At 54.1% G+C, this 14501-nt stretch overlaps 1 protein-coding gene across 1 annotated transcript in view; it reads right to left on the reverse strand.

Annotated features, from left to right (window-relative positions):
• Positions 1 to 14501, reverse strand: part of LOC112312510 (bifunctional heparan sulfate N-deacetylase/N-sulfotransferase 4) — a 118220-nt gene that overhangs the window by 24514 nt on the left and 79205 nt on the right. The window lies entirely within an intron of this gene.

The raw sequence follows: 14501 nt of genomic DNA on the forward strand, positions 1-14501 counted from the left end.
GGGGGTGCGGACATGTGGGCAAGCAGGCACCTTCCCGAGTCTTTCGTGACACGTTAGCCAATCACTAGTTTTGTACAGATTTTACCTCGTCTCCCTGGTGAAGCTGCCAACGCACCAAACATAGGAGGATGGAAACAGGGGAAATAAAAATAAAAATAAAAAAATAGAGGCCTCATTTATCCACGGAGTGATAAATGCGCTCACCCTCCAAATGGAGTTAGAATGTGCCAGACGGCAGCAGCAGGGCAGTGTCCTTCCTGGGTGACAACCACCGTCCCTGCCGAGGGTGGGGTGCGAATAACCCCAGCCGAGTGCCAAATACGGCGCCTTCCACTGAAATCTGAACTCGTCTTTTAGGGCATGCATTCTTACTTGAGGTACAAGTTAAATATCTGTAAATGGTGCCTGTAAAAATGACCCCACGTGTCTGGTTCGGAGAGGAAAGGCGTCGTTAGGAGAAAGGCCGACAGAAACAGCAGCTGCGCTGGCCGGGGTGCGCGTGGAAAGCACTTCCCCGGACTTGCAGTGCGCATGTGCGGCTGGTTTGCGTCGGGCCCTCGGTGGCCGGCGGATGAGCTTCTGCACATGAGTCCATTGTGTTTAAAAATAGGTCCATTAGCCTGTTACATTATTGATTAGGCTCTCGGTTCTCATAAAGTGCGAAGATAAATGGAACGCAGGGCAGCGTCCCCGGTGGCCCCTCCACGGCCCTGGCTTTGCACTCACATCTCCCCAGAAGGCAATCTTGTGTCTTTACGGGATTCTGAGCACAGGGGGGAGGCCGGGGTGAGCGACCGGGTGTCAGACAGAGCTCCATGGGCGGGCAGCGGGGATGTGGGCACGCTTCCAGGTGTACACACACGGCGTGACTGCTGGGTGAGGATTTGGGGTGCCCCAAACACTCCTTTCTCAGTCCCAGGCAACCAATCACTTGGTAAGTACGCCCACCTGTGCTCTCAGGTGCCAAGAATGAAGGATATTTGCCCAGACCTGGCATGTCGCTCTGCCTGTCAATCTAAAACAGTGTCATCCGCTTGGCACTCACTGTTGGGAGAGACCACTTCCTTTTCCAAGATGGAACATGAGCTGAACGGTTGGTAAATGGTTGATCTTCTCCTAGCGCCTCCGTTGGGGCAACCCAATGTTGACTTCCTTCCACGACTGGGCCAAGTGGCTTATGCTCACTCCTGCCGCGTTGCCTGATGAGGTGCTGAGAGAACACCTCCTCCAGAGAACAGGGAATGGACGCCCACAGGGAATGGACGCCCAGGGTCCTGGCGACCTCCCTGAGGGTGCACAGGGGTCCCCAGCGGCCCGTGAGCTCACGGGGGCCCGGGGTTCGCCGCCTGGGCTCTCACGGACTTCGCCGCACGTCCGTCTGGCTGGGACAGTGCCCTTTCTGGGAACATGGAAGCTGTGCTGGCCGACAGTTCAGTTCTGCAGAGTCCATTCAACAGATGCGTGCCCACCGGCATCACCCCGGGTCGGGCCTTCTCCCCACTCTGCCGGACTCGGGGAAACAGAGCGAAGCTGAGAAACGTGTCAACACGTTCACACACGCGTGCACACACGCAGGGAGGTTTCAAGTCTTTTTTCTTAGAACAATGAATTAATTCTCCCACGTCAGCACTTCTGCTATTCTGAGGAATTTTGACTTAACACGGTGTTCTGTTTTTACAGGTTTAGTGAGAAAGTAAGCCATAGACTGAAATAATATATTTAAAAACGTTATTTAATTAGCTAACGTGAGATGTGTCCTGATATTAAGTTTACAGTCACAGGGGAATTTTATGAAAAATGGGCTACAAGCACGGAGCTTCGAAAGGACGAGGTCTTTTTTACTATCACCCCCCCCCACCAATACCCTCACCCAGACGGATGCTGATTTGACTCAAACGGTTCAATGGAAAATGTTTATATATCTATTATTATTTTTAAAATTCACCTATCAAAAAATTACCCCTCCTATTCAGGGACAGCCTTCAGTGATAAGTAAACAACAGCCATGATAATAAGAAGCGTCCTATTGGCCTGCAGTCGTCATGGTGACTGTGGATGAGGTGCAGGAGCTCGGGGAGATGGGGCAGTGGTCGGTCACACCTGGGCTGAGGAGGCCTCGGCAGGTGGGGGGTGCCCCTCAGGGCATTTCTGCCACCACGACCTGTTCTTAGAAACCTGCATGTCTGATTTAGGTCAATTCAGTGGCCCTTCAAGAATTTATGAATTCAGATACTACCAATGTCTTGGGGTAAATTCTTACTCATAAGTAAAGACAAGTTTATCAGTATGAAATCAAAAGCTTATCGAGAGGAACATGTAACATTAAAATGCCGGAAGAGTTGGTAATAATTCACTTGGAGTACAGATTTAAAAAATTTTGACTTAAATAGTGTGGCTTTATGAAGAGCCTGTCTTGGTTGGCAAAAGGAACGATCCCAGGACTATGAGAAGGAGATGATTCAGGGCTGTTTTTATTCGCTTACCATGTCTGCTAAACACGAGTGAGCTGGCTCTCTGTCCTCCAAAACGGCAAGGGAGCGGGCCAGGTGGGTGCATGAGAGCTGGTGGACGCTGAAGAGCCGAGGTCACGGGGACGGCCTGCGTCTCGGGGCGTGTGAACGAGGTCAGAGCAGGTTCTTCCAGACCCGCTCAGAGCCGGGGGAGGGAGGCAGGGGAAATAAAAGCAGCTGGGGTGGCAGGAGTCGTTGCCAAGGCCACAAGTGGCATCTGCTCTCAGTCCCCCACATCCTGGGTTTCAGGACGCGGATGTTTCTGTCACAACAAAAGCAGGCCCTGCAGTGTCCCCCTGCTTCAACATGTGGCTCACGCCAGGGAGTGGGTTCTGTGTGTTCACACCCAGTGGCTCGTTCTTTGTCCCAGGGAAAACGAGAGGACTTGCCTCGCAGTTGTGAACAAGAGCGAGCAGTGTCGGGGTGGCATTTGAAAACATGAGAGATGAATTCTCCATGGAATCTGTTCTTCTGCTCTGTGGGTAGGTCGTTCAGTCCCATAACTGCACACACCTCCTCCAGGCCACCACGGGTCCCCTCGTGGGGCTCGACTGCGGACTAACAGTGGGGGCATCTGAAGCACATCTCGAAACCAAGTTGCCAGGTCACGGACTCCGGACTCCCTCCCCCAAGCTCTTCTCTCCCAACACCCCCGCCTTAGTCAGCTTGGCCGCCCACCTGCTTCTTCATGCTGAGCCGTCCGGGACGTCGCCGGCCCCTTCCCAGCACATTTCCTCCCGCCCCACCATCGATCAGAATGTGTGCACAGCCGTGGTTCTCGCCCTCCCTCCAGCACCGGCCCCCCAGACAGGTCCCAGCTCGCCTGGGTACTGACTCTCCTCCATCTGGCAGTCAGACCGTGTCTCTCTACAGAATCTTACTGCCTCAGACCCCTATTCAAAACCTTCCAAAGACATCCCATGTGGATAGCCAGGGTCTTATAAAAATGCAAAAACCACACTGTAAACATGTACAGGATAAAAGGCAAAGTCCTCCCTGGCCAGCAGGGCCCTGCGTGCTGGTCCCCTGACCCCGCGGGTTTTATCCCCGACCCCTCTTCTGCTCACTGTGGCTCCTGCACACTGGACTCTGGAAGGTCCTTAAACCTCTCTGTGGGGCCACTCTCCCCGCGGGGTCCACACTCGGGATGGCCACACGGGTCTCCCAACCCCGGCCGGCTCCCTCCTTGCTCTGAGCGCACCTGTTGCAATTTTCCTGTTCCCTGTCCCTGCAGGAGGGCGTATTCGCACACACGCGCCGCCTGTGGGTGGCCTCGCTCCTCTGGGACGCTGCCCGGCACAGGGACGCCACGCAGCACAAACGCGGGGTGTGGGGATCAAACGTCTCATTCCTCTTTCACAGAAAACCGAGAAACTTTATAAATGTACTGCGGGTATTGACACTCTTTTTCCCTTTGCCACCTCAAAATGGTTTCTCCCAAAATGCTGGCTAATGAAGATTTTAAAAGAGTTCTCCATGGTCTGCCAACCTATTTTTGCCATCAAATTTATTATAATAAGTATGTAATTATTACACTGCTTTAAAAATTATATTAAAGTTACCATCATATCCCCTGCTCCCTTTCCTAATTTTAACTTTCTCTCTAGTGCTATTATTTACCTGGTTCCAGAATGGGCATAAAGAGAGGCTAGAAGAATATGAACACAAACTAAAGGCAGGCAGGGAGGAGGAAAGAGTTCATAGGCGCTAGCTATGGCCGGGAACAGTTGAATAAGACACGTGAATAAGAATCACCTATCACCAGTGGAATCACCTGTCCCCAGTGGAATGGTGCATATGGCTCTAAGCCTTTGAGGAGCCAGAGTGGAATGGGGACTAGTCCGCTGTGCGGGTCACCATTTCATAAGAATAAGACAGCAACTGCTCAGGAGGGACAGGACCATTTCTGGTACTAGGTTTTTTCAGGAATTTCTCCCAAGATCTTCCAAGAGATGGCCCTACCACGTGATAAGGGGCGGGGCCAGCAGGGCAGCTCTGAGAGAAAGGGCAGAGTGGGCACAGGGCTCAGAAGCAGCGTGAGCGGGCCGCGGGCAGGCAGAGGCCTCGGGGAGGGTGCTCGGCTGGGACGCAGCTCCCATCTAAGGGCCCGACCCTCTGGTCGCAGTGGGAGCGTCCTGAGAGATGCGCAGACTTCCTGGGCGGAGCCCTGGAACCTGGTCCACGCAGCAGCGGCCAGGGAGCCAGTGGGGTGGGGGGTACTCAGTTTCATCTCTTCACGGTTCTCCATTTCCTGCCCCCGACACCAGGGAGGAGGCAAGGAGGTTAATAAGTCCAATTAAAAGTTAAGATAAATATACCAGAGACTACGTTTATTTCTCCATTATAAGCCTCGAATTTGTCAGCAGGCCAAGTGTGCAAAGAATCACCGCCTTCCTTGTCAGGACCGGAATGAGTTCAGAGGCTTTATCCCACCTCACTTTTCTTAGGTGGGATGAAGTCTTAGGAACAGATAACGGGTTGCTTTCTGCTTTCCTTTGACGCAGAGAACACTTCAGCAAAGGCACTAGTGGAGTGGCAGAAAGCCTGCGTGGTCTGTGAAAGCAAGCTCATTTTAAACTCTCCCTCACTGGCTGTTCGTCAGCGGCTACTCCCGTCCTTACGATGGCTTCAGAAGGCGGGGGGGTGGACCGCGTAGCCTCGCTGCTCGTTCTCGCTGGTCTAATGACGCAGCAGCGGCTCCAGGGGTGCTGCGCTGAAGCTGCTCATCACAGAGAACTGAGGAAGGAGGAGAAAAAGGAGGGGGAGGGAGGGGTGGGAAGAAGGCTGGGAGAAGGGGAGGAGAGATGGAAAGAGAGGAAAACGCAGGGAGACACTGTGACTGTGGATGCAGAAGGGCGCAGTTGCCATGGTGACAGTTTGCCGGTTGGTTGGAAAGGGAGGGCAGCAGGTGCCGCCCTCCCGTCTGGTCTGTGCTCTCTGAGGTGAGCCCAGGTGTCTGAAGGTTTGAGCAACCGGCCCAAACCCTGCAAGACCCGAGGAAAGAAAGGCTGGCCTTAAGGAGGGTCGCCACGCTGAGGGCACAGCGGCTCGAGGACTGGGAGCAGAGGCGTCGGCTCTCTTTCTAGCCCTGAGGCCCCACACACGGCCCCCGAGTGGCGTGGCCCAGGCAGAACCCAGCAGCCGGCCACTCCCAGGCCCCTCTCAGCGGTCCCTCTGTCCTTGTCCACTGTGCCCCCCGCACACCCCTTGCACACCATCAGCTCCTCGCAGCCAAATCAGTCAAGAATCCACACCCTCGCCTCACGTGAAGGTCACAGCGCCCTTGGCTTTTCCGACCCTTTCCTGAAGGTGGAAACCCCTTGTCTGCTTCCGCATGCCGGCTGCAGGTGCTCCCATCACACCTGGGCCCGAGTCTCTGTGTCCCCTTCCCCCACAGCCTGTGAGGACTGTCCCTGTGTTCTCATTTGTCTGGTGTGTGACGACTTGGACGGGTGCTCATGGCGAAGGTCAGGCCACCGCTCTCTGAAGAGGGAGGAGAGGTTTGACATGAGACCCGAGAGGCAGGACAATCAGCCTCCCAGACGCCTGGGGGCAGCTCCTTCGGAGCCCAGAGCTGGTGAGGTTTGCAGGGCAGCCCCGGGGGGCAAGCGCCCTGTGTGTCCGGGGCATGGGACAGATGTGTGGGAGTTGGTTGCAGGGTGGCAAGTGAGAACGGAGGGGACCTGGTCAGTGGGGAGAAGGCAGCAGACGGCCCAGTCAGGGCCCAGAGCTTGAACTGGGTCCTAAGATTCAGGGTGAGAAGCCCTGAAGGGCTTCGAGAGGGGCCAGGCATGCCGTCTTGCATTTAACCATCCCTCCCACTGCTCTGGGGACGGTGGCGTCTGTGTGGTCGGAATGGGAGCAGCTCTGCAGGCAGAGAGAACAGAGCTGCGTCCGGGAGGCTTGCTGCGGAAACGGAGAGAAAAGCCGCCACCTGGGGTATGTTTAGGAGTGGTGTTGCCAGTACTTTCTCAGAATTCATTCCTCCCGCAGACCTGTCCGGGCCCGCATGGGCACACGCTCAGAAGGGGAAGGTCTCAGAGGTGGCTGGCGCTGTGCTGGTCTCTTGAAAGTCACTTCAAAGACACAACCATCAAGCCTGGGGCTGCCGACCACCAGTGCCCACACCCTCTGGCTCACGGATGGGCTCCTCTCCCCGAGTCTGAAAGGCCGACGATGCCGGAGCCATTATAAACCACAGCGTGCATTTGTCAAAGATGAGCTCAGCAAAAGAAGGGATGAAGGCTGCTTCCAATCTGGGGCCATGTGATGCTGTTAAGTTTCATCCTTATCACGAACGTGTTCCCTAAATACGTCTGTGGGTGTAACACCTCTGCCGTGCGGCGAGCCCGCGACGCAGGCTCGATGGGCCCAGCAGGTGGCTGGGTGGACGGCAGATGGGCTTTGGGAGGAAACTGCAGGAGACAGAAATTTCCGATTCACATCCTCTATTCTTGTTGGATGTGACTGTGGACCTAGGTTTGAAAGAGTTTCAGCGGCTGTAATAGCTACTCAGGAAGGAGCGAAATTCCGCTACGGACACTTATACTTCGAACCGCATGCCTGGGTACCCGGAACTGTGTCAGCCCGGTGGCCGTTCTCATGGATGGACTGCTGGACCTGACCGCTCTGCCATGTGTCAGGCTCAGCAGAGACCGACCCGTGGGTCCGTGGCTGCGGACGCACGAGCTTCCCCTCTCTGTGGGGGGCATCAACCCAGCCTAGCCTTTTCTACTTAGTGGGTGGGGTTGGGCTTTTAAAATTTCTACTAGGTTCAACTCATTCATCTATATTACCTACAATTACGTGACCTTTGGGAAGGTCTTTCACTTTTCATGCTGTTAATTTTTATGTGCTAACCACAGAGCTCGCTCTGACTCAGTTTATTCACATTTTGAGCAAAACTTGAGAGACAGCCAGTGTTGACTCTGGGGCGTGAACCACGTGTGCCCAGGAAACCTGTCTTCTAGTAAAAACAAGAGAACCAGCTTTAAGATCAGCAGCACACGCGACAAAAACAACGACCTCTGACAACAACCTCCGAGGGGCTTTGTCCGACAACAAAGCCAAATTGAAAAAGCGGTCTTGCACTTGAGGACTCAGTTTGTTTCCCTGGAATAATAACAGTGATAGAAATGTTACCACTTAAAAATAGCGCAGAAAGCACAACAAAGTGGCCCAACTGAAAACAGTTTTCAGAAGGAAAACACACAATGAACTAAAACCTTTGCAAAGAGAACATCTCTTTCCCACGTCATTCACGATCGGGAGGGAGAAGCAGGCGAGCAAAACCCAAACGCAAATACGCCCGGAGTTTGTGGGCTGCAAACTCCCCTCAGATGATAAAAGTGACACTGAAATCCACTTTTTCAAATAAGAATTATGTCCAAGCGACTCACATTTTCTCTGAAAAATCGACACGCGTTCCTTTTTGTCTCATCTCAAGCTCTTTCCCCCATTTTGCAGACAAACCCTGACGAGGAGGGAGAAACTGTATGACTTTTTCTTCAGAATTTAGTCTGCCAGGAAACACATCCCATGCACCCCGACTCGGTCACACGCATAAACACACACGCAGAGACAGCATCTCACAGCGACCCTGTCAAAGGTCTCCATGAGGAAAAACCAAAGACACGAGAAATGAGATGAGTAACAGACTAGCAGCCGTGGGCACCGCAGTGTAAGCCGTAGGTGGCACTGTAACAATTCATTATAAACTAAGCGCCAGATTTCCGATTATTGTTATTATTTAAAATTCCTCACCTGCGGATACGCTCATTGACCCCAGAGAGACAGGGAGACGGATCGTTTGCCTTCTGCTGCTTGCACCCTGACTGGGGATCGGACCCGCAGCAGCCCAGCTCAGCGTCTGCAACCCACTGAGCCCACCGGCCTCCGCGATTCCAGTTATTTTTCTCAATTATTTTTACACTTAAGATTCAATAAACCTCAAAGAAAGATTTAACAAGTAAACATCAGCGCAAGCTAACTTGAGTGACAGAACTCTTGGGGCCTCTCTTGATGAAACTGGATGGATGAAAATTACAAGACTTTAAAAAAAATTCCTCAGCGAATCGCCGCAGATCAAGTATTGACATAAACACTCCTTATCCTATCAGCACGTCCTGCAAACCACAACGGAAAATCCAAGACAAAATAACTCGAGTTCCTGAAACACGAAAGTATGAACCGGGGCAGGCGCAGGGAGGAAGGGAAGCATTGCCTCGGAGAGGCTCAGGCCCCGCGTTGCTTGCATCGGAGACGCGAGAACTCCGCGGAGGGGAGAAAACTCTCCGACAGAGCCGCGCCCCTCGGCCTGCAGCCCCGCGGACTCCCCGGCCGGCGACCCTGAGGCCAAGCGCCCTCCTCTCACTGCCAAGGATTCAGCGATCTTGCTTCCAGACTCCGCTCAGGGCCCAGAGCACTGGGACCCGCATTTATACGTTAGGTCACTCAACACAGAGGAAAAAAGGCGCATCTAGTAACGCCCACCGGTCCGAGGCCGTACTTCGTGCTGCGGGAAACGAGTCCTGCAGAAGGGCTGTCCGCCGCCTTCCACAGTGCGCTCTGGGAAAACTAAATTATCCCGTTACACTCGACGAAGTAGACGTCCCCGTAAAGCTCTGCTGGGTTCATTTACTGTTGTTCAAGGGAAACGACACGGAAGAAAACAATGTAATTTTCTGACTTGTTGCTGGTCTGGAACTACGCAGGAATGCGGGCTGCGTTCCCACCGGGCCTGGTGCCCCGCATCGGGTGGAGGCCTCGCTCCCTGCTGTCCGAGGGGAGGGTGGAGTCCGGTTTGCAGACTGTGCGCCCTGTGGGGGGCGCAGCTCACACCCCGCAGGGACCCCACGCTGGGTGGTGACGCAGAGCCTGCACCACCCCGAACGCAGGGAGGCTGCCGTTTCTCTGCGCTCTCCAGGCCCCTGTGCTCACTGGTCCCCCCTCCGCGTGGACAAGAGGGACCCCCCCTGCCGAGGCCAGGATCCCTGGACCCAGACCACGCAAAGTCCTGCTGGGAGCGTGAGTCACTGGGCGCTGGTGACTCATGTCCTTTAGTGAAGAGCAGGCCTGCAAATCTTCAAGAAAAGTTTTAAAAAACGTGACTGAGGATCCCTGGCTGGTGTGGCTCAATGGATTGAGCGCCAACTGCAAATCAAAGGGTCACCAGTTCGATTCACAGTAGGGGCACAGGCCTGGGTTGTGGCCCAGGTCCCCAGTAGGGGGTACGCGAGAGGCAGCCACACGATGTTTCCCTCGCTCTAACAAATACAAAATCTTAAAAAACAGAGCAAGGGAAAAGGTGAGGTGATGCGGTCTTTCAGTGGGAACAGGGTTTCCCACAGTCTGTACCCTCTGCCGGGGTCCCACCGGCCCCAGGCGGGAGGTGGGAGGGAGGCTGCACCTGAGCCCAGGGCTCCACCCCATCACACCAAGGGCCTGCAGGTCCCTGAGCCGGCAGGAGGCAGGGCTCCCCTGAGGAGAGCAGCTAGGCTGACTCGATTTTGCAAACACACAGCACAAATCCCAGCCTCCTGTGACCCAGTTAGAGATGTGACTGATGGGGACCAACGGCGGGGTAAGAGGAGGCTCTCAGCTGTTCTTATGGGGAATAACACAGTAATTAATACATAATAAACACGAATAAACCCCGTGTTTCACGTACTCACGACTGTGCACCTACCCTGTGTTACTGTACACAGAGGTATATTTTGGTGAAATATATAATTGCTTTGTTCTGCATGGAGTTTTATCCAGTTGTTCGAATTTTCCGTATAGCACACGGTGACTATAGAAACTCAAAGTCGAAGTCACCAGAGAACACCTGAATGCCTGCATGTCAGTCACCAATAATTCCTTTCCACCTGCTCCAAGCAGACTCAGGAGGCTTCTCGCAATCTGATTCGCTGCGCTGCACGTACGACGTGCTTCTGAGAACTGTCCCTGCACCCGGCCCTGCATCGAGGCACCGGGACGAGGACGGACGTGGGGTCCGGCCAGGTCCTCCCACGCTGAGGTTCTCCCCACAGCCCTCCACTCTCCAGCCGCAGGGGTCAGCGTGCAGGCCTGCCGCCAGACACGGGGCTCCTGGACGGACAGAGAGGGAGCCAGAAGCTCATTAAGGAGCTCCTTGTACTCCAAGGTCAGCAACAAGTTCACTGGAATTTGCAACTGGCCCCAGACAGGCAAGCGCTGGGGGTCTGGTCCCGACTCTGCACCTGGGAACAGGAGGCAGGTTTCCTGGCCATTTGCAAGCATTCCAGAGTCTGAGCATCTTTAAACATGTCCATTAAGAAAACTTGGAAAATTCCATTTTCATACTGCTCTTTGTGCAGGAGAAAACTGAAATGAGTTAAGAGGAAAATGACAGCTGGTAGGGCACATTCATTTCCAGCTTTTATAGCCGTGGGCGCGCCATCTGATACGGCCCCAGACTTCCTCGTCATCGTCAGCTGCTACATATTTTATAGAGCAGTGTCTGGACTTGACTGATGGTGGCTTACCTGGCATAAGCTGTTTCACCTCATCCATGATTAAATTATATTTCTTCCTGTCTGAACAAAGATTATATTGAAACTACAGGAAGGATTCGGCACCAGGGAAATACACGTTAGTATTCGGCAGTGTGGAGCGGAGCAGGAAAATGTGAGTCTGTGATGAGGTCGAGACGGAATCTGAGGAGAGGAAGTTATCTGAATGTTAAGTGACGCAGCCCAGCTATTCTTTTGAAATGCCACTCACACGGCCCCCCATCGTCTAATTTTCAATTGCACGATTCATTTGGGCAAAGGGAGCTGGTGACCAAGGAAATCAAGAAGCCCCATTCCTGGCAGGTCTCTGAATTGAAAGATCTCATACGTGGCAGTAACAGTTCACAGGTGAGTCAAGATGTAAATCCCATTCCAATCTGCATCTTCTGCCTCACGGTATATTAGAAAATAATGACATCTTAAAATGCACAAGAAAATAGGGTATCAGCAAGAGTCAAAATTAACACACACAAGCAGCTGTTGGAAACGCACAAAGAAAACGTATCAGAGACCGTTGGGCACAGTGAAGGTGCTGGCGTACTGTAGAGGGTGACGGCACTCACGTGAAGCCGACACTGGACACGGACGTGGGAGAAGTGTTCTGGTCTCGGGATGGCACCTGCCCGACGGCAGGGTGGACGTGGACATTGGAAACCAGACACACACAATGCAACTTTGCACGGTTGTTTGACCCAGTTCCCTCCTTCAGGCAGATGAGCTCCCACGGCAGGGAGAAAGAACGGTGCCGTGGTCGATCCTGCTTTCAAGTGCCCTGGGGTGTGGGGGGTGGCGTTCCGGGACATCCCCACACACTGTCTGAGCACTGGTGTCCTTAGAGGGTACTGCCCCACAAAGGAATCCAGGGACTACCCAGAGCTCACACTGGCCGTGTGAGGCCGGCTGTCCCACTTCTGCCCGTGCCCTGATGGTGGAACTGCTTTCTCCTCTGCTTCCCTAAAGACCTCTGCTGAATCTTCCTGTCTCACCTCAGTCTTTGATCGCGTGGTAAGTGCACCCTTTCCTCTGACCTTACAGCCATAGATCTAACCAGATTTATAAGGTGGGTTTGTCGCATCTAAAATTAAACCTGCCTTGTATTTCTTTATGTCTCACAATAAAAGGGCTCTACCCCAGGTCTGACTGGATTGCAAAGAAACACGGATTCTTAGTGTCAGGTGGGATGCTAAAGGGATGCTACAGCAACAGAGCCCACCTGCCTACAGCGTGTCTGTGTGGACGGCTTCAGTGACAAGGAGCGCATGTCCTGATTGCAGCCGGGACAATTTCCTGGCAGATTTAATCGACCCTCATGTAATGTTTATCCTTACCGAGTGCTGAAATTATACCACTAGTTCCTTTGGAAGCAATCTTGGGGCTTTCCTGTGCTCCTCGTTAAGTTTTATTGTACTGGATTTGGTCTCTCGTTCCAATGTGCTCAGAGAACCTGGATTATTAACACCATCGTCTGGGGCGGGTCCTATCACCACCTCCTTCATCCATCACCAGCACAGGCAAACCCGACACTGGGGATTGAAATTGATAGATCAGTCGAGATCCACAGAGAAATCCGCCCTGTGAGACGGCCGTCACGATCCACGGCGTCTGCAGGGTTTCTGCGGTGTGCATGTCGGTCACTTGGCCTTCAGTGCTCAGAGCACAGGCCAACACCAGGACCACGTGCGCTGGTGCCGGCCTCCCCAGACGTCGCTTTCCTGCTGCCGAGTGGGTCAGAACACCGGTGGAGAAGGTGGTCTTCGCTCTGGATGACCTCATGGGTGCTGAGTGCTTCCCGCTGCAAACAAGCACATTTCCCCAGGAAACTTCGACTGATGCTGAAAGCAACGTGATCACAGGCCTGCCCACTGGGAACCAGCTCTGTCAGAGTATAATGTTGTCCCGGGTTCACGTATCAACTACGTCAGTAACTCACCTTCCCGTCCGCGGGCACAGAGATGTTTCCCTCGGCAGGCGTTTGAAGAAACACCAGGAGAAAGGGCTTCCTTGGACAGAGACGGAAGAGTTGGCTAGATACAGGGAACCAACCGGCCGGACATGGGGCCGGCATCCTCCCGTGTTTTCTCTTTGTTTCCTCCTGTCCTCCCTCTGCTCCTGAGCTCGTTCCTTGCCACCCTTGCTGGAACCGTCTCACTTGAAACACCAGCTAATCCAGCAGCCTCAGCGCTTCTCCTCACATCTGCGGGGCGAGGGGGGTTCTGCCCACAGCCCCCCACCTGCGGCGCCTCTATTCACACACGGACACACGGACAAAGGTTCCAGGTTTATGTGGTCTTTCCTGCATTTTCCACTTTCGGCCATCTTCTATCTCCCTCCCAGGGGGCTCCTCATCTGGTGGGTGGTTGGTCACAGAGTAAATGTGACTGTGACTGGGTCACAGGGCACCCAGACAGTGGCGCAAACATCGCTGTGTGCGAGTGTGAGGCTGTTTTCACACGATGGTGCCTGAACTGGTCAACCGAGGAGCGCACTCCCCGCCCCAGCGGTCGGTGGAGGGACAGAACACAGTGAGTGAGTGCTCACCCTCCCAACTGGCTTCCAGCTGGGACATTACGGTTTCCTGCCTTCGAACTTGAACTGACGCCTGGGCTGCTCCTGGGTCTTGAGCCTGCGGGCCCTGTGACGGGACCTGCCCATCAGCCCTCCCTCTTGCATCTCCAGCTTGCTGACAGGCAGATCTGGGGCTGGTCCACCTCTGCAAGCACAAGAGCAAACTCCTTACGGTAAACCCTCCTGCTGCGCCTCCTGCCTGTCTGCTTCTCTGCACAGGGCTGCCCAGGACACAGTAGCTGCTGCCCGCAGCTTGGACGGAGCCCTGTTGTGGCTTGCACTCGTCGGACGCTCTCTGTGCCCACGCCCGGGAGCCCCGGTAGGATTGCCCTCACTGCTGGGGCCGCCCATGCCCAGGGGTTGAGCAACATCGCCTGGTGGCCCCTGTCTCCTGGGCGTGGGCACTGCTTGCCTGGTCCAGACTTCACTCTGGCCCATGGAGGACGTCCTGGCCTCCCCCCAGCACAGCTCCTCTTGCTGGGTCTGCCCGGGGCTCTGTCCTTCACGCGTGTTCCCTATCCCAAGCTCACCACCACTTCACAGTGATAATCAGGTGTGGTTGGTGGCTGGACACAGGAAGCCTCCAGAAGGCGCCGACTGCCACCGCGCAGCTCCGCCTGCAGCTGAGATCAACCCGGGCGGCTCGGCAGGCGTTTTAAGTGAGGTCGCCGTGGTCAGCATTTGTTTTGCTTTAATAACTGTGCAGCGTGTGGGGGGGGTCAGTACTTACTCAGGTAACAAAGCATTTTCACCCCCCACCCCCCATCCATTTTACAATTTCCACCTCTACATGGGGTAGGCTTTTATTTAATTTCATCAGGAATTTAAAATACCAAATAAATACCAAATATGACTTATATCAATAGTCCCCTTTAGGCGTGCCTGGAGCTCC

This window comes from Desmodus rotundus, chromosome 9 (genome assembly GCF_022682495.2).
Source record: "Desmodus rotundus isolate HL8 chromosome 9, HLdesRot8A.1, whole genome shotgun sequence".
Classification (NCBI taxonomy): Eukaryota; Metazoa; Chordata; class Mammalia; order Chiroptera; family Phyllostomidae; genus Desmodus; species Desmodus rotundus.